Source organism: Strix aluco, chromosome 7 (assembly GCF_031877795.1).
Source record: "Strix aluco isolate bStrAlu1 chromosome 7, bStrAlu1.hap1, whole genome shotgun sequence".
Taxonomy (NCBI): domain Eukaryota; kingdom Metazoa; phylum Chordata; class Aves; order Strigiformes; family Strigidae; genus Strix; species Strix aluco.
In genome coordinates, this window is record NC_133937.1 from 10,601,297 (window position 1) to 10,622,481 (window position 21,185).

The window sequence follows — 21,185 nt, forward strand, 5'->3', positions numbered from 1 at the left end:
TAGGTGATGCAATGCACATACATCTCTGGGGTTTTTTTTCTATTTTTCTTGTTGCCTACAATTCCTACAGACCTTCAACAAACTCCAAGACTCAGAACATCCCAGTTCCAGGCCGATGTAACTACAACTTGCCTTAAAGAACTTCTCTGCCTTGTTACAATTTCCCCATTTCAAGAGTTAAAAGTGCCTTCCTCTTCTCCTTTCATCATTTTTTCTCAAAAATTCCTTTCTTCCCATTATTACTGGGCTCTGACAGCAGTTGTCCTATTTTATTTCATGTTTTACAGCCAGGTATCATGTCTTAAAATTCAAAAGAGGGGGTGGGTAGCTTTCTCAGCAGTAAATGCTTGGGAAGGTACCAAGGTAACCTTGTTCCATCTTTGTCACCATCTTTTATTTTTCAGTATGGGAAGGCTGAACAGTGTCAGAGCTCCCCATTCAGTACACTGCTAGATTTGCTGATCTTGGAATCAACTCTATTGATTGTATTTATTCTGAAGGTAAGGAATAGGATATTTTTAATTTATAAAAAAATATTCTTTGCTTTTTTTTTTTTTTTTTTTGGCTAAAATGAGTGCTCTGTTCCATATGATATATTTCTACTAGCTTATTGACTGGAAGGGTGGAAGAATCTGTCTTCTGTTTCACACTATTTCTTTAACTGGTGCTGTAGATATTTAGGATTCAGGGACTGCTGACAGGGGTCTAATTTAATTGGGGTGTGTGCTTATTTATTTTTCTATTAAATTATCTAAATAATTATGAATGTATCAGAGCACTAGAAAAAATAATACCTCTTGCTAGAAAAAGGTAGCAGAAATAATTCAAACACCAGTGAGAAAAAGGGAAGAGCACAAAATATCCCTCAAATTTTATAATAGTTAGCTGTCATGATAACGAGCTTTTTGATGACCTATGCTGTCACATCATACTCCATGCAAAAAATAATACCCTAGGGATCTATATACGCTTAGTATCATTTTGACTGGACTTGATTCCAACAAAACTAACCACCATCTGGTTGTCTACCACAACACCTAGAAGGGCAATGTTTGTGCAGAAGGCAAAAATAAGTCCAAACATTTCCTTTCACCAGTCTATGTAGAGAGAACGACAGATTTATCCTGATTTCTCATCTTTTTAACCTTTTTTTCTCTTACATCCTTATCCATTAGAAATCTTGCCCTTTATTTAAAGCTTGGAAAGAGAAGCTAAGATACATATTTAAATATCAGGTTTTCTTCAGACCTTTCTTGGAATACAAACAATAAAAACCACTGGTTTGATTTAGAAATCATTCAAGATCATGTACAATATACTTCCATGTGCTTATCCATCTGAACTGGGGAAGAATTACCAGCACTGTGGTAACAATATATAAAGGATGGATGTCCACACCTACACTACCATCAGCATTTGAACTCAGAGTGATGAGCATACCATTTCTTCACCACCGAGCACAGTAACAGAAACATCATCTCAGCAGAAAGTACTTTTGAGAAATATACCTGGTGCATACTGCAAACTCTCATTTGACTGGGCTTCCGCTGGGCTTTAGGGCTCCATCCTATACACTTGTATTTAAGGCATGCATGTATCAGACTACAAATGATCTGAGACTCTACCTGACAGATTGCAGGCAAACACCAGCCTATGTAACAACATTTATATGGTTATGCTGGATATAACCCAGTGTTATATGGTCTTTAAATGAAAGGCATCAGCAAAGGAGACAACATTCACTGCAGGATAACGGACATTTATATACTCCAGACAACCCCAAATCTATTTCCCTAAAACATCAGGAGTGAAATTTGAACCTCTGAAGTCAGAGCAGTTACACTTAGGATCAATCCAGCCTTTAGCCACCGATTAGGATAGGTATTCTTAAAAAAAAAAAAAAAAAAAAAAGTAGCAGAAATAAGTATTTTTTAAAAAATTAAAAAAAACTTGGGAGTCTTTCTTCCATTGTCTGTAATTTTTCAGGTTGCTTTGCCTGCTGTCATGTGAAGTCTATATATTTCCTGAACTTGTTTTCTTCCTTTGGGAGTGAATACACTGATTTGTTGTACAGTTTCCCTACATTTATTCATTTAGGAGAAGTTTTTCCAAAATGGCCAAAGGATTTAACCATACAAATCCTTTTGACTCTCAATGGGATTTGTTTTCTGAAATTTTCTAGATGCTTTTGAAAACTCTAAAACCCCAGTCCTACAATAAGTCTGCTTTGTTTTCTACTGTGTTTTTATTTCACAATTGTTCTACTGAACTGGCTTACAGGCATGCATATTTGCTGATCAGCACATTTTAAGGAACCCTGGAGAATATGCATAAAATTCATTGTCTTCTGTAAGGTAATCATAAGCACTCACAACAGAATGTTTATGCATCTTATGCTGCCCCAGCTCACATGTAAGTACATTAGAATTCAGGAAATTGACTCTGAAGGATCAGCAGAAGCCAAGAGTGAGTGGGAGAAATGTTTCATTGGATAGTTTTAAATCTCCACTCATAAATCATAGGAAACTGTGAACTGTTTGAAATAGAGTATTAGCCACATTCAATTTATTCCCTGACACACAGTGAGGCAGCATTTCGGATCAAATTTACCCTACAGAACACACTGAATTCTTCAGCTCTACTGAGCATTTCAGAATAGTAATACAGAGGAGGCAGGTGAGGTGAATCATATGAGATCAGAAAAGGCCAAATCACTGTACTTACTTTTCAGCTTTCCTACATTACAATGCTCACCAAGCAAGGCTGTGGCATCAGTGCACAAGGCTAAATGGTGACCCGGTGTGGTGGGGCTGAAAGATCTCAAGTGGGATCATCCACACAGCATGCCCAGTGTGGAACATGAAGACACCTTTCATTCCTTTGTGTCTCAGGTTTAAAATTTAAATTGATTGACAAAGTTCAGCCCAGACTCACTGAACTCCGTCTGGCATATCCAGGCTCATGACTGTCTATAAGGATCAAAATTTTTCCCCTCCTTGAGACATAAATGTGTTTTTCTCCAACAAAGGAACATCCTCTAGCACAGTCTGTACATTTGTGAATATTTGAAAGTCACTTACTAGGAAAACATTGAACGAACTGTCCAAATTATTAATTTAACTCAATGAGGTTAAAATAAAAAAATGTGTTACAGAAATATACTTTCTGAAGCAAGTCATTTGAGCCTAGAAAATCATGACTCAGCAAGCTATTCAGCTATTGCAAACAATTCCCATGGACCCTCTCCCATAATACTTTTGGCAATAGAAAAATATGCAACTTTAAGTTAGTTTTCAAGAGAAAGATGTCAAGAGATTTTTTATTCAAGAACTATTATGCCCTGTGTCAGTTAAAATTGTATGCAGGGTAGGTGAAAGAAGCAAAGATGATAAAAGGTTGCAGGTAAAAAAATATTCCTGTACCTCAGCCTAAGGAGGCTATAATTACAAAGTGATTCACTATGAATACACACTGAATACCTACATCATTACTTACCTTTTGGAGTGATTAACTGGATGATCAGATTAGTAACTTTCTCTTAAAGTCTAAGTTTTCTGTAGGCTAAACAGAACTAATTCAGCACCCCTGAGTAGTCTGGGAAACAAATTCATTTGGCAGCATCAAAAATAATACAAAGGTTGAAATGGCAGCTTGTGTTAGTAAGCATTTTAAAAACAAAATCACTTTCTTATTTTAGGGTCACAGTTGGTATTTTGCCTTTTACAGTTCATACAAACTCAACTTCATTTTTCTTTTTTCCATCTTCCTCTGAATTACTGGTAATATTTGACATTCAAATCTGTTTCTGATCTCCTAACTTAAAATAAATCCATGGAAATTAGTAACAATGAATCTAAGAAAATTATCAGCAAGCAAAACCAACAAGTAGGTAACTGCAATGGAACACTGACACACACACACACTCCCCTGCTCAGCTAACCATGATCAAAGAGAGAATAGATCAATTGTAAGGTCATTAAAAGACAAGAGAAACACAATAGATATTGATGTAAGAGAAAACAAGCTTAGAGAATTCTAACTGGTAATACAGTCATTTTAATGGAAGAACTATTCAAGTGAGACAATGCCCAATATATGCCTCAGTCTCCTATAAGAGACAGAGGTCTCCTATTATTAGTGCACATGCCTGATTAACTACTTACTCAGCCACTCATCTGCAAATGACCCGAACTTTGTCACTGATCCCAGTGGGACCACCAGGGTTTCCCCAGTTGTGTGCAATTATTGAATGTTTCATTATGGTGTTCAGCTGTCACCCGCATGCCAAAGAAACCCATTTTATGCTACAAAATGCTTTGTGATACATCCTTTAAGGTGTATTCATGTGAAGAGACATTTTGTGAAGCAGAATTCTTAAAAATAACCACAATAGATAAGCAATCAGAGTGAATTAATTCTACCTGATTCAACTGGTAGCCATTATGATTACAAAACCAGCTCAGCTTGCTACAGAATGCTCTATTGATCCACTTTCATCTTGTAAGAGGTGCAAAGAAAGAAAAGCATTTAAAGGTACCTTATTATCTTCCTGATTACAGATGAAGGCAGGAGCTAAGTATGGCTCTCACTAAATTCTAGCTTCAGTAACTAGAGTGTCAATAAAAGGAACAAAATGTAACAGAACTTGCAAAGTCACTCCATAGAAATAATGGTTTAGCAACTATAGACTGTACCACCATTAAAAGTCAAAAAAAGGCAAAATTGGGGTAGATTCAGGAATTCAACCTACAGGTTAATTTATCACAGCATACTCAAAGTAATGCTAGGAGCCTTGACATCATAGCTGACATCTGAGATTTGAACTTCAGAATTACAGACTACTTTGATTTAAATTGTATCTCCAGTGTCACTCACAATACAGTTATGACATGGAAATAAAGATCTGTGTCACAGATTTACTTATTACAGTACAAGAAAAAGATACACAATGATCCTGTCTTCCAAAATATAATTGCAAATTTAATTGCTCTTCTGAAATCATCCTGAATTACATACTTGCAAGTTCTAAACTTGTGTGTTCTGAAGACATTAAAGTAGTAAAATAAACTCATTATCACAGTTTCAGGAAGACTGCAATGGAAAAATAAAACCTATGATGAATATCTGGCAGTAACAGGTATAATGAAGCAAATATAGAGTGGCCTAAGGACTGAAACTGGCCAGGGAATAAATAGCAACAGACTTGCTCACATTTTCCCTGCCCCTCATCTTCATGACAATAAATCTTTCTTGAAAGAGAAATTGCACGTACCCATTTCACTAAAAGAAGGATGGATCACTGGAAGTGATAGAAGGTCAACAGCAATTTATCTACGTAACTGTCCAGTATAAGACTGATACATTTTATCAGCCTGTTCTCTTAATAATGCAACATGATAGATACAGTTATTTTGATGGGTACTATTCCTTTTTGCCTGTATGCCCCGAGTAGCTTTTATCAAAACACAGAAAGTGTTACAAAGTTGTCCAGAGAGATTAAAAAACAAGTGCATACACTTTAATTACTCATCTATATGAGAAAGGAAAACTTTGCCTTAAGAAGACCACCAACCACCCAAATTTAATTTTGAAAATGGCCAGATACTGTTCAAGTCCAAAACATAAAAGAACATATAGGTAGGAATCAGATCTGATTTCAGTGTTGATTTTCAACAGTCTTCTGATGTTATAGCAATATCTAGCAAAAAAATGACCTGTGCCAACCTACATATCGCATTTCATCATACTGCTTTGAGCTTCCCATTTGTTTATTTTTCTAATACACTTTTATTTTCTGAACTCTCTTTTCATAAGCAGCATGATTTACAGCAGATTCAGGGCTTGATTACACAGGACATTAGTACAAAATGAGGGGGGTGTGAATTTATTGCTCTTTGTAACTACTTTACAAAGTCTTGATGTGGGTAGAAATTTTAGCTTTTAAGCTCTAGCCATCTTTGCTGAAACACATATAAGTTCCAGTGTTTGATAATTCAAAATTCATTCAAAGTTGAGTACACAGTAAAACAGTTTTCCCTGATATGAAAAAAAGAAAATTTATATATATGTTTTCATTCCAGGAAAAAAATATCACCAGTATGAAAATTTCAGACCAAATGTTTTATTTGAGCTATGAACCACTAAACAGATACTCTTGTAACAGAACTTGATGTAAGTAATACCAAGTAATACCAGCCCTACCTATATCAGGAAAAAGATCCAGCCTATAAGAATGCTGAGGCAGAGCTGAGTCATACCCCATCTTTATAACTGGCCAGCAGAGACATATTGAACATTATATAAATGTGAACGTGCAAGTAGTTGCCTGAAACCTTTTGTCCAAAGAGAGAGCAAATAATGGTCAGACTCAAGATCCATGGTACTGAATAGAAAGAGTCTCCCAGTGATGTTTAAGGGAGTCGAGTCCTGTTCAGGGCTGTAAAGCTATTCTGCAGATTTCCAGCCTGACTAAACATCTAAGCATGAATTACAATGGAAATTGGAATGCATTCAAATGTTATTGGCTCTTCAGAAGTGGAGTTAAATTCACACTAAAAAGCACTGTTTGACGGATAGGAATATGCTGATTTCCCTCAAATTGTGCAGATTCAAATGGCAGTGTTATGAGAACAAGAACTCTGTTTTCAGGCCAAGGGAGAAAGAGGAACATTAGCAATCTGGGCCTGTTCCTGCCTCACAGAACATGGAGTATCACTGGGTTTGCAACACATCCAGTGAGAACAGAAAGCAGCAAGGATCACTGTGGAGTTTTGTGGTTATTTAAAAACTGTTTTAATCAATATTACTTACATATTCAGTTTTCCAGCTTAGCCATAGAAAGGCAGCAGTGTACTGTTCAGAGGTAAGTAATGTTTATTAACATCTTTTCAGTTTTCTTCCTTATAGTGTGCAAACTGATGTTACTTAGTATTTAATACAAAGTATTTCCGTATTTTTAAACTGGTGTTTTATTACTGAGACCCTGTAGAGGGCAATAGGAAACACAAATGCTGCCTCCTCCCAAGTCCTAAATTTCTGGGACTGTAACGGCAGCAAAGCTAGTGAGGATGTACTGAAACCCAGCAGAGACACCCAATTCTTATCACTTCTGCTGAATACATAAAGTAAAAAAAATCTCTATTTTTTTCTGCTGCCAGAAAACCTCTCAGATATATCAGGGTCTGTGATCCTTTTCCTTGACCTGAAATAATTTCTTCTCACTTTGTTGCAAATGTGGATTTTGTCTATGAGGTTGCTACAATTCTGCCTTTAAAAAAAAAAAAAAAAAAAAAAAAAAAAAAGCTATTTTTCAATGACACATAGGTTCTGCAAGTCTCACTACTAATATTCAGTGCAGTAATACATTTCCCCTCCTAATCTGATTATTTTCCTTTTACTCTTTAGTATTTTCTCCTGTTGCAGGTGTTTCTCTAACTTAGGAGTGTGTTTCAAAGGTGCTTGCCTTACTCACGGCATTCTCCTTTCTTTGGTGTTTGTTTGTTTGGGTTTTTTTTTTTTATTAAAAAACACTAAAGACTTATTTATACAACAGCCATGAGCAACAGACAAAACAAATTAATTGGGGAAAAAGAACAAACTAAAATTTCCAAAGGCTCTGAGTGTTGGAGAGTTAGACAGTGAAAACATACAAATTGTTAGCATAACTGATTTAAAGGTACTTTGAGTTCTCAAATGAAGTAGCTCAAAATAGGCTATTGCTCCCTTAGAGAAAACAAGAATAGGGGAATCAACAGCATGTTGTTTCCTATGGGCTTGGGGCCACCACCACTATGCTCATTCTTAGCAGCAGCAGCAGCTCCATCTTTTTTTTTGTGATAACACCACAGGAAGGGACAGCCAGTGCAGGACTAAGCCTGTGCTGCCTGCACAGTTGGCTGATGCCAAAGAGAATGCAAGCAACCTGAAATCTGCCAGTATTGCCTCTGTAGGAGAACCCATTGGGGTATTTCTTCCCTTTATTCAGCCACCAGCTTCCATGGCATTTACAGAAACTGTCTTTGAGATAATTCAGCTCAATGCAATTAATGGGTTCGTACAGTATTGGAGAAGAATCGAGCAGACAGACAGTGCAATAGCACATGCATCATTTCCTCAAGTGAAAACCATTAATACCAGGAAGTTCACTAAGAAAAGCTTCACTCCTTCCCAGTCCATTGACACCAAAGTTTTTAATTTCATCCTTTGCTTTTCTGTTTTAACGCAGAGAAGAAAAGTAAATCACTGCAAAACTAGTGTTCATCCTGAAGGGTGGTGATATCCCATCTGCACCCGAGAAGAGATGCCCATGAATATCAACCTCTCTTAGGATGGGTCTGAGGAAGAAGAGGACTGGCCTGGACAAACAGTAGTTGGGGTGTTTCAGTTATGGAAAAGGGTCTTCCCTCACCCCAGGAGTGATGATTTGTTCCGAAAATCTGAAACCCACCAAGGGACACCGAGGACAGTGACAGCTCCTTTTTGATCTCTCATAACTCTACCATTCCTTGGATGGTCTGTTAATCGAATGAGCAAAGCAGGCAAAGCTGCCACAGACTTTTCATCTCTTCCTAGATTTCTGAAACAGTTGAAGCTCTCAACAGTCTTGAGCTCATTTCTATTCAAGAGCACAATAGGAGGAGGTGTCTTTACAATAGATTCACATTGGATTAATCAAAGTGGAAAGCTGTATGTCTCCTGTAGTTTTTTGGTTTGTTGTTTTTTTTTTTTTTTTTCAGAAGAGAGTCAAATATGATTAATTTTAAGGCTGTGGATGTAAGTTACCACGTGTTCTTCCAAGCAAGGCAGAAAGGGCCATGGTGCAGGGCATTATGGGTTTCCTTGCCAGCCAGTTCTGCTTCATGCTTCTTTGCCCATCAGTCTTGCAATGTCTGCTCCAAACAAACAGGTTACCAATGAGCTTGCTCATTTAGCACCATTTCTGTATCTTGTTCTCCCTGTAAAAACAATTGCTGTTTTTTATGCTCTGGAGCTGGCAATTCAGAGACAAGAGGTGAAAGAAGAGGGAGACACACACAGAAATCCATCTACACCACCTCCATTCTTGTTCCAGTAGATCTCATTAGGGAACACCTGCCTGAGTTCCGCAGGAGCAGGTCTGTATGGGGAAGGTGAGAAGCAAAGTGAGCTAGCGAGGAGATGTCCCCCCTCGAGGACAGATGCGCAGGCAGCTACCGCTGCTCTGTGAACTGTAGGCCACACTGTATTTATGCTAAACTGTGTTTGCAGATACTTCTCAGTGACTTTTCTCTGAAGAAGGACATTGTCATTTATTTTAATCATAAAAGCCGGATATTGACTTTTGGGGAGGGGGATGTTGAGTGGAAGGGCTGAGACATTTGTTTTCAACAGAACAACTGCATTTAGAGATGCAGTTTATGGTCACATACCATGTTCCCCAACTAAGTTTTGATAAAGATCTAGACCAAGGATTTACAAAAATTATGCACTGGAAATTCAGAGGGGCTTAAGGAAGGAGAAACAAGTCTGCTATGGAACCTGATACTAATAGATGCTTGCAATTTTGAGAGTCACTTAACAATGTAAAGCTTTTGCAGATTTTTGAGCTAAGCAGAAAGGAATCAAAGTCAGTGCTCCCTATTCCAGCATTCTCTGTTGCAGAGCATCAGTCTGGTCATCAAAGTGAAAAACTTTGAGTTACATCTCTCCTAAACAACACTGATGCATGGTAACACTTCAGTTACGAAGACATAGCACTGAAAGGCTTAAAAGCTTGCTACAATGGCTACACATTCCTGTCTTTTATTGGCTGGATTTTCCTGCCTGCTGTTTCTCATTTCAGAATCTATGGTTATCACAGAAAAACCTCTGGTTCCTCTTTCTGCTGTGCCCTACATGTAACAAAAGAAATTGTAAAGCTTGTCTGGGCAAGTATTAATACCTCTTCCCTTCCCTACCACTCCCAAGGAACCTCTCTGATGACCGCTATACGCCTGATGAAGTATTTGCCTCATATATTGTACTGCATCAAATTTTCAGGAAGTGCTCAAGTACAGATCTCAAAACACAGTCATTAATGCTCTAGAGGCCTTTTTAGTTTTCTGTGGGATCTTTGTAGCCGGATAAGAAAGCAGCTAAGAAACTGCAACTGTACTGCCTCTATCACAGGACTCCACATAGTGACAATTCTTCTGCCAACCACAGTCTCCACCGCCACCACACTCCTCCTAGCTACAAACATATCCATCCAGGCTGACAGCCACTATCCTAATAAGGCTCTCATATGCTCTTCTACCATGAAGAAAGCCTCTAAGACAGCTCTGGAGCTGGGTGGAAGATGAAGCCATGTCCTTTAGCTCCCAGGTCAGGAGCAACTCTGCTTAGCCTACTAATTCTCCTCAGATTAAACAATTCCAATATGCAAATTGTAATCAGAAGGAGTTGTTAGACCAGCCATGTTAGCGCTAATGTTGCAAACACACTGCAACTTGGTTTACACAACAACATTTTGACAGCATGTCAGTTAAAAACAGGGAGAAGAGCACAGCTCCAGCATCTTAGCTGTGACAGGCAGAGTTGACGAAATCAGCTGTTGGCCTTGTTGAGGTCACAGTGAATCTGACATATGTTTTTCTGAAGTAGAACTAGAGTTGTACAGGGACTGCTCAGTTGGTTGTCAATGGATAACAAGCTGTGAAGGCAAGAAAGTATAGCCAGGGAGCAATGATGAACAATTGGAAGCAGTACACTTAGCACACATGGATCCACAAGAGGGTGACCTCCTCCTTTTTTTACCTTTATAATTTTTGCTAGAAGAGAAACTCTTACTGAATTCACCATTGAGGATCTGACACTTGGCAGGGTCTGTCTGAAGTTCACAGTAACTGGGATGGGCCCATGACCATAACAATTAAATATAATCATTAGGAACTTGACTCAGCTGCAACTGAATTTCTCAAATGCAGCCTATTCACAAGCCTTCCTATACTTGTAGTACATATAAAATGTTAGTAGTAAAGAGGCTTATTACCTAGAAACATATAGGATAAGAACTGACTCAGCAGAAACAAAACCTCTGCTTTTAATTATTGCTATCAGGCTAACATTTACCTCATAATCCTTAGAGAAGTCAAGTTTTGCTTGAAGATTTTGTACTTTGAAATCAATGAAGACACCAAGTTCTTTTCCCAAAATGAAAAGATCGATTCCCTGTTTTAAATGGGGGGAAAAAAAGCAGTGAAATTTCAAGAACAGTACAATCTGTACTTCTATGATAAGACGTGAGCAGCATGAATTATGACTCTGATATTAAGTAGTTCTGATCCATCTACCACTCTTCCCTCAAGAGCAACTTCAATTTCCATCTCTACTGAGGTTAAAAACCAGCCTGAATTAGAAGCATGTTTCTTCTCCAACACAGTTTTCTTTAAAACAGAACAGTGGAGTTAAAAATGTCTTGGACAGAGGGCAAGGAACTATGTATAGCTAGAGCAAAGTCAGCAGTATTGTACCATAAAAACATACACTTGAGTTTTAAAATGGAAACTGCATGCCTGGATTTTATCAAGGAACCACTTACAGCCCTTTTGATTCCCTGTGTAATGGACAGGATCAGGAGGAAAAAAAAAAACAACAACAACAACAAAAAAAAAACACCCAAAACCAAACAAACCACCAAAACACAAAACAAGGTATGTATTCTATCTAAGTTGTTGTCTAACCATAGAAATTAGAAAGTGCTTTTGGCAGTGAAACTCCATAAGAAGTCAAAAACCTCCTAAGCTTCCAAAACTGAGCAAGGAGTACAGTTGCAAGTGATCCTTTTCTATTAATCTCTATTCCACTGGAGTCTTAAATCTGCAACACAGCAGTAGTTTAACAAAATGTTGCCCAGAAACAAAGTACCCAAGTCACATCTTCACTGTGTATGCACTTCAGCAGTCACTTCTACAGTACACAGTATGTTTTCTTCTCAGGCAGTATCTTCTATCTCCTGCTTCTTAATTATTAATTGCTTAAGCTCCAGACATCACCTGTTTACTTCCTGCAGTGCTAAATTAGGCCATTTTCTGTTTTATGCAAAGATCTTTAATGGTATAAGCATGATGACCACTAGTCACAGCTAGTTACTAGTTGTGGGGTGTTTTGAGTACCACATAATTTCATTTGCATACATGCAATGAAGAATCTTTTTCTAAACACCCACATAGTAACATTTCAACCTTCATTTTCTTTTCATCGAGGTGAAGAGTGTGCCTTCCTCAGCCTTGGTGCATCCCTAGGGCTCAGGGTCTATTTCATGTTTAGTTTGCAGTTTGATGCTTATGACCTTTCACACAATTCACACCTACAGGAACAGTGTTCAACACTGAAGTAACTGCAGCTGAATGGATCGTGTCATTTAAGCATGGAGCCATTTGTTGGTAACCTCCCACATAACATGTGACACCAGGTAGCTCTCATAACTGTCTACTATGGGTAGCCAATTATGCCCAAAATGATCACACAAGTTCTTTTCTAATCTCTACAGAAACATGAGTCTTCAACATCAGTCACTCAAAATCTCGCCTGTTTCACATCAGCAACATCTACACATCTATAAATTACAGCAATTTCCACTATATAACTGTTCATGCTTAACTTTCCACATCTAACTTTTTCACAGTCATACTGGTCCTACCATGGGCTACTCCTGCACGCACATAAGTCTCAGTCTCATGCTCTGCATAGAACGAAAGCAGATCATGAGCTGGCATACAGGACAGCGACCGGGATGAAAGGACTGTGTAGTGCACAGTGGGGAGCACTAAACTGTGGGGCATCAAACACTGCTGCCATGGGGGAGATAATGGCTTGGTAGGGAGGGTTGAAGGAAGGTGCATGACACAGCAGCATGGAGGACCACAGTCTCCCTTTGGGGTGGAAGAGACAAAACACACCTTCAGAATGTGGATGTTAACATTTGGAAACACGTTTTACTCATTTTGTCTGGTCTCCTAAGGAAAAAGGAGAATGCAAATTTCCAAACAGAAGAGTAAATTAAATATATTCCTGTAAATATTAGCAAAACTGGTTACATCAACTATATTCAAATTAGTTCATGTTTTTTTCTTCACATCAGAAAATGCAGAACTCACAGTTATTTTCCCACAGTTTCAACAGCTCACTATTTTTCCATGAGCAAAAAGGTTTCCACAGGAAAGTCACAACTAGTTGTGACTGGTATGCCCCAAACAGAGCCCAAGAGAGCAGCAGAGGAGTGGCTACTCACCAATAGCTCACAAGAGAAAACATCTTTACCGGCAGACTTTTACCATGAGTTCTACCTTTAAAGAATTTAATGCTTCATTTCTGTAGTTACAATGTTAAAATTTCAGCATGTCACCCTCTGGTGGTTATTAAAAGTAAGTAAAAGCAGTGAAACACCTGGACATTTTTAAGCCTTTCAGGCCTGGCAGTGCTGACCACAAGGCCCTCCTCAGGGGCACGGCCGTGTGTCCTGGGCCCTGTGTGGTGGTGCAAAGTCCCTTCCTCCCTGCGTGCTGGTGTTGGGCCACCACTGCTCCCCAAAGCCCAGAGAAAGAAACCAGTGGCCAGCCCCTGCAAGCACCAGCACTGCCACGCAGCCATCGAGGGCCCTGCCCACTCACCTGCCTCAGGAATTTTCTGGAAGCCTCCAGCTCCTGCTGCTGCGCTGCCGCTGGGGAGCAGCAGGGCCACACAGGACAGCGGGCACAGCCCGGAGGGCTCTTGGCGGCACTTGGCACTGTGCCGCTGTGGCACGGGGCTGGCTGCCAACCTCTCTGGGTGGCATGGCCCTGTCCCTCAGCGCCAGGCCGGGGCCACAGCCGCAAACCCTGCAGGTGCCCGGCGCTCACCTTGGGGCCCATCTCGCTTTTCACACCTGCGTAGCAGCCTGGACCACCGGAGAAACTCCAAGGGGAGGCATGTGGGACAGGTTTTGGGACAAGGGGTGGCTGCAGCTGGTGAGGACCCCCCCGGGTTCAGATGGCCCCTCAGGCTTCGGGGTAACATCCCCCCAACTCCTGGCATCGCACCCAGGGGAGCAGCAGCAATAAAATCAGCTACACTGAACGAATGTATTCCACAGGTTTCCTTTCATCTCTCCCCGAGGAGGTATTCGACCTGCCCTCATCTCTCCCTGAGGGGTTGCTCAGGGCCGAGGCGCGGCAGGAGGGGGACGGCGGGGGATTCCTGCCAGCGCTGCCGCAGGACCCAGCCGGGCGGCAGCGGCCCCTTCGGCGCTCAGCGCGGGGCGGCGGCCCCCGGCGGGGCCCGGCAGATGGCCGCCGCCCTGAGGGGAACCGACCGGCCCGGGGGGGCCGCGGCTGCCGGCCGCCCCTCCGCTCGCCCGCCCCGCCTCGCTGGGGGAAACGCGGGGAGGCGCTGGCCCGGCGGCCGGGGCTCGGCGGGCCGGGGCGGGCGGGCTGCCGGCAGGCCGCCCCCTCAGCGCCCTGCGCCTCACGTGTGGGCCCGATCGCAGCCACAAGGAAACACAGGCGGCCTCATTTTACAGCCTGGCCTAGAAGCAGGGTCGCAGAGACGTTTAAGCTCACAAGTCGTGAGCGAACACAGTGAGCCTTTGGGGATTTGGGTCAGGGAGAGCTGGTAAACGCTTTACTCAATCCCATTTGTGAATTAACCTAAAGCATGGGCTTAGCATCCATTCTGCAGGTTTAATGAAGTTTTAACTGATGGAGCCTGCCTTTCATTAACTTGGATGAACCTTCTGGAGTGCCCCAGGGTGGGGAACTTCAGAGGACACTTGGTCGAAGCCCCTTGAGAGGCCCCTGGCCGAGCTCAAACCACTGTCTCCCAGCTGCCAAGCGATGCCTTAACCCCCCCTGGCTGGAAGCACACCAGGGACTGCTGCCTCCCTTCCCTGTCTGCAGAGAAAATGTTCATCTGTAGCTGCTTAGAGACACTCAGCCTTGTGCTTCCAGTGAAAACCAGGCATTGCTCCTGAAGATATGCAAAGTCTTATTTAAAATCTGCCTGAAACTTGGGCTGTTTCAACAACCTTTTTATAAAAACAAAGTATGTTCTCTACATAGTATTAATTTTTAAAAGCTTGGTACTTGTGAAAGCAGCATTTCCTCTGCCAAGAGTTTTTTACTCTCATAGGACAGAGGTAACCAAATCTAACAAACCACGTGGAGCAAAAACTCTGAGAAGATTTACCCAGTTATTTGACAGGCAGAGGAGTTGCCTCATTTTGCCTTCTATTTTAATAACGAACTGCTCTCCTCACTTCCCCAGATTGGACAGGCTGATCTCACCAGTAAGGTATTTTTCCACTCAAGCATCTGCCCAGCCAACTTGGAGCAAGATCGTAGCGCCAGGCTGGGTTCTTTTATTGTACGAGCAGTAATTAAGATCCCAGATGTTACTGCTCTGCACCTGTACAGCTTTATTTTTGTCAGCAGGGCAGGCACTGCTATAACTGCAGCTGGAATGTGACACAGCAGCATTACTTACTGCATTGCTTACTGCATTCTGCTCATGAGACAATTGCCTGCTTTGAACCTGTAGCCCTGTATCAGATATTGCCAGTGTTAGTAACAGGCCATGTACTTTGCACTGAGTTTGCAAGGCCTCAGCACTAAGTCATGCCAGGCTTACTTCAGCTGAACATTTGCTGACCTGCCTGCAAGTTTGCTTTTAGCTTGACTTAGCTGTAACAGCATTTTTTCTTCTGACTACATGGTTATAGATGATTTGGTTTTACTTTTGCTTATCCTTGTATGGCATCACCATAGCTGTGTACAGAAAAGAGTAACAAGTAGTTGTTCTGTGCAGAACAAGATACTTACAACCAAAATAATGAAGTAGCATGGAGAAATACAGGCCTGGGATGATAGCAGAGGCCTTTGGGAAGTGGAGACACAGGATGCAGTGTGGAGGAGTACAGGCACAAGATGACAAAAGATGAGGCACAGGCTTGCCACTGGAGACCCCACAGCTATAAACAAACCAACAATTGTTTCCCATTAAAAAGAAATACAGACCTAGCGTTAGACAAAACCACCTTTTTATGGGTAACAGAACAAAGAACAAGTTTCTAGCATATGCAAGATACATCATAATATGGTAAATTTAGATATCACATGGAGTTGCAAACCAGTGATTAAACAGCAAGATGTGAAAGCCTGTTGGCAAATATAAAAAAGACCCCAAGTGGATCCTGGAGCGAGAAAGATGCAGCCATCAACATCACAGTCCTCCCAGCAAAAGCCCCCATGTGCTGGTGACCAGCCTTAGCACCCCTACCACTGGGCTGAAGCCACCAACCTGAGGACCCCGCGAAGCAGTGGCAGAGTGAGCAGGGAAGGGGGAAGAAGCTAGGAAGTGTGAGTATAACAGTTAACAGTATTATTGGTTTTATTATCATTGCAATACTTTCTGTATAGAAATGGTTTTTTTTTTGTTTTCTGTAATAATTAGCTCTGGACTAACAATGATTCTTAGATTAGACTTAAGATTTCAATTATATTAACAATAAATTCTTGGCCGTCTATGTATGATCTGTTTCCTCTTTCTTCATAAACAAGACTTTTAGGGTAACATGCTTTAAGCCTACTCTACATTGTCTCAGTAGTACTCTCAGAGTTAGAGATGCAGGATGAAAGTCCTTGCATGTGGAGGAGGTTCCAGACTACAGATCACTTTTCTTGAAGAAAGTACAGCCAAAAAAATTTTAAGTAGTAAGAAGAGAATTTAGCAAGATTTAAAAGTTGTCATGGTAATGTACTTTTACATGTAAATTAGTCTATGAATTTAGGCAAATGATACTAAGAGCTGCCAACTGTTTAAGGATTTATTTTTTCAGGAGGAAAAGATTGCAAGTGTTGCAATTATTTTTTAAAATTTGTTTTAAAAAGTATACATTTCTTATTGGCAGAACAGCAGGTTATTTGTTGAATTTAACTTAAGACATTTGTGCATTTCTTTGAGAGAATCTCCGTATTCTCGTGAACCAGCTCTTCCTGCCTCCTCACTTCTGTGAATTTCTATTTATATCTGGGCAAACTTGGCACTGTGATGTTAGAAAGCATGGCTAAAACTCATACAATTGTTTAGCCTTCCCAGTGGGGAGGGGGCAGGAAAGGAATCAAAGAGGTTTTTGCAAACATTTCTCCTAATTGCAGTAACACCTTTAAAATAAAGGTTAAAATTAATTAAATACTTGACATTGTGATGAACTTCCACGGGAACAAGGTTTCAGACACATGGAATCTATTGCAAATGCTGACTAAAAATACCACTCCTTAATAATTAACAGAGAGCTGGACTTACACCAGAGCAGTATATGTTTCTGTCAGCTGCTCTCTGCATTTGTGTCACTTCCATATGCAATTAAGTTTAGGGAGTTCTGTTTAAAGGCTGACACTCCTAACTATGCTAAAGCCCTCACACATCCTTGGGTGGACTCCAAACAAGCGGTGTGTGACAGTGCGGGGGTTGAGCTCAGCGTTGCCACTTTATGGGGCTATGAACTGCTGTTCTCAGCATACAGACTGCCCCCAGCCCTGAGCCCAGCATTTCGGAGGGGGCATGGGAGCATGCCCGCAGCTCCGGCTGCCCCCTCACTGATCTCCGTGGCTGGACATCCATCTCACAGCTCCCACCCTGTCACTCTGAGGAAGCCGCAGGGAAAACAGCAGTAAAGAAAGAGCTGAGCTCCCCTGAAAGGCATGTGTGATGTGCCAGGCAGTGAGCAGCAGAAAGGCTGGCTCAGGAGGTTTCTCTCCAGCCTGGTTTCATGTGACCTGAACAGCTCAAGGGAATACACATGACCACTGAACTGAAGCCATCTCCAGCCATCAGAAGCTGGAACTCTACCCAGGGTCAAAATGCGAGCAAGATCTGCTGCCGTGGCATGTCTGTCTGGCTGTGGTATTTGTTTAGTATTTTTGGAAATGCAATCTGAGTACAGCAGATTATTCAGAGGGGACTCAAAGTATTTTTGAAAAGAATACAAATAATTTATACGGGGGGGTTGGTAAGCAGGTGGAGGCTGGAAGAAAGCAGGGAGGTGAAGGAAAATCAGAGTTAGAAGAGAAGCAGGAATGGGATAAATGGGCATGTGGTGAAGTCTGGAAAATACATACCAAAAGTATGGAAGAAATGGGAATAGACCCATACTACCATCCAAGCAGATGCAAGGAAATCCTTCCATAGGAAGGAGAGTGCTTTGGTGGGGGGGGTGGAAACCTTCTCCCTGCCCCACAGTGGAGCCCGGGTCTAGCCAGTCTGCCACTCGGGGATTGTCAGCCAGGGACACGACTCTTTAAGCCTCGCTAATCTTAAAGCATAGTGGTGTCTGGGGCACTCTGGGTAACTGTGGAATTAGGCTCCAAATAAAGCTGTTCCTGCTGCATGTATACACTGGAGAGCACATGTGCTGCCACAAATAATGGCACAGTAAAGAGCAGGGGAACTGATACAAAATTTAAAAGGAGATACTAGTTCTCGTAGACACCGGAGAGACCTGCCACTACTCCTTCATGCATTGCTGTGACTTTTAGCTGCCTGGTACATAATGGCTAATGCTTAGTAGCAAAACGTTCAGTGAACAGTTCTCAGTATTGTGGCCCAGTGAGCTCCACAGTTTAATTCTGTGCTGTGTTAAAATGTACTTCCTTTTGCTTATTTTAGATGTTACCTGGTAATTGCACTGGGCTCCTTCTTATAAGAACGGAGAGCTTTGGGAGAGTCATTTCCTATTTACATTTTCCACACCATATTTGAGTTTTTTGTTCCCAGTTGTGTACCTCCAGTCATTGTTTCTTCTTCAAGCTGAAGAATTCTGGCCTATTTAACCTCTTCTGGCTATTCCATAGTGCTGGCTAGTCAGGGTATAAAGCAGAAGAAAGGAAGATAAAGAGGCTGGGTTTTGTCTAGCAGGCCTCTGTCTTGCTAGCTCCTAAAATCCATGCCATATTGAAAACAAGACATCCTGTGATATGAAGATGGTTCCCATTTTCTTCTTCTGTTTCCTAATAACACCTAGCATTACAATTGTCTTTTCTGCTCTCTGATGAAATCAAAGTCAGATTATTTTTTTTTTTCTGGTGGCAACAGTTAGTTTGTAGTTTGACTTCATGTAGGTATAGAGCTATTTTTCCTCACACACATTCCTTTACATTTATCAATGACGAGTTTCATGGGTCTTTTCATCATGCCATCATTCATTAGAGCCTCTGCAGCTCTGTGCATTCAGCTTTGTATTTGACCATCACGAATAACCAAATACCCACAGACTGCCAACCCCCTGCAGTCCATCCCCCTTGCCCCCACCACACCCCCCTTGTCATGCCACTCACGAGCCCACGCAGCAGCGCAGCACTCAGCCCCCATCTCTTGGTAACTCAGCAGCGTCCTCCTTTCCTGCAGGGATGGGATTGTTATTTCTGCTCAGCTCTTCTTGCTTAAGCCCTTGGATTGAAGGTTATCAGTCCAACAGTGGACTTTTCTCTCAATGCATATCTTAGGGTCTCTAGGAAGCTTTAGTGAAAACATCAATTTTATTTTTTTTTTAATTTAATTTGACAAGTGCACTTTTTTCCACTAGGAGAATAGTACAGCACTGGTGTGGATTACTTAGAAAGGCTGTGAAATCTGCATCCTTGGAGGTTTTCTAAGACAAAGCCAGGGCTGACCTGAACTAGCTTGGTCATCCATCTCACTTTGAGCACAAGTCTGGGCTAGGTGATCTCCTGAGTTCCTTTCAACCAACACTTGCACGGTTTTATATTAACTGTGCCACGCCTGTCTGCTTATTTATAAGCTCCTTTGGAGTTTTAAGAGCAATCCTTACTGACGGTTTCTCTTAATATTACAGCAGCTGGTTCCCCCCAATACTTAGCCAAGTACCTCATCAGCTGCCTATGTTTTATTATAGCATATAACTTCTAGCACTTTCTTTTGGAATGAAGTTAAACTTGCTAGCCTGTGGTTAGTAAGACTATTTCTGAAGCTCTTTTGAAAGCTTGTGGTTAGAGTCTTTCCTCTAGTTCCAGCTGTGAGTAAATGACATGTTATAAACCACAGCCATTTGCTGAGTTGCTTTAGGGCTCTTGGTCCACAGCAGTTGGGCCTGACAGTCATTGATAATCAGCTCTTTTCATACCTATACAGTTCATGCTGTGCCACTGGCACTTCCTAGACACTTTTCCCTCCACTGAGTTTCAAGAAGTCTATTTTTAATCAATCTGGTCTCAGTCTTCAAATCCTTTGCAAATAGCAACAAACAGTAAGAGCCTAGAGCACTGTGTGTCTGCCAGAACACTGGCGGTGAGTTCTCCTTGCTAAATCTCGCATTTGAGGAGAAGGGCTGCACTACATTCATGCACGATCTCTTGCATAAAGTCAGCTGTGAACTCCAGCAGGTGTGGTGGCTTTTCTCATGTTTCATAATCCATTTAACCCTGTGCAGGATACGATTTAACACCTTGTTTCCACTTGCCTTTCATAAAACCTCATATTCCCATCCCAAATCCCACATTATAACCACAATCTGTTCAGAAGATCTCCTTTGAACACTTCTGCAGTCTGAGCAGAGTGCAGTACCTGTTACGCAGTAACAGTGTGACTGGGACAGCATAAACCAGCTTCCAAGTAGCAATGAACTCCTCTGCTCTCCCTGTGCTGCGTCTCCCACATAAGGCTCCACGTGTGTTTGCAGAGCTCCTGGCAGACATGAGGCATTCTGGAGCCAAGTGCACACACACTTATCTCCTTTGCTCATACATGCATAGCAGGGCAGAGCTCAGATCTCCCCCCCTGACACAGGGCAGAGCACCACAGAAACAGGTCTTTGGACATACTTCAACGACCCTTCAAGTGCTCCAGAGAGCCACAGAAACTCAGCAGGAGAATTCCTTGGGCCATTGCCAGCTGCAGGGGAGATCAGAGGTGGCAGAGTCACAACATGCTTCCAACAGTTATTGTACTTCTCCAGAGATAAAGAAATCAGCATGAAACCTGCTACGCGTTGCTCTTGAGCTCGGGATCTTGAGGAGCTTGTTTTGGTGAGCTGTATTGAAAGCTGGTTTGTAAATGTTCCTGGGCCTTCCGGTTCTCTCCTTCAGAGAGTAAAAAGAGCAAAAGGCCTGTAATTGCCCTTTTATTCCTTTGCAGTTTGGTGGTGCAACAGATGATGGTTATTCTGAAACATTGACTGC

General features: G+C 41.6%; 1 protein-coding gene across 1 annotated transcript in view; it reads right to left on the bottom strand.

Annotated features, from left to right (window-relative positions):
- Nucleotides 1-15,868, bottom strand: part of GRID1 (glutamate ionotropic receptor delta type subunit 1) — a 621,552-nt gene extending 605,684 nt beyond the window's left edge. The window contains exons 1-2 of the mRNA XM_074830422.1: nucleotides 15,813-15,868; nucleotides 11,089-11,187 (exon numbers count right to left, since the gene is read on the bottom strand). The gene's annotated coding sequence lies outside the window, so the exon portion shown is untranslated. The remainder of the gene's footprint in view (nucleotides 1-11,088; nucleotides 11,188-15,812) is intronic.
- Nucleotides 15,869-21,185: the final 5,317 nt, after the last annotated feature.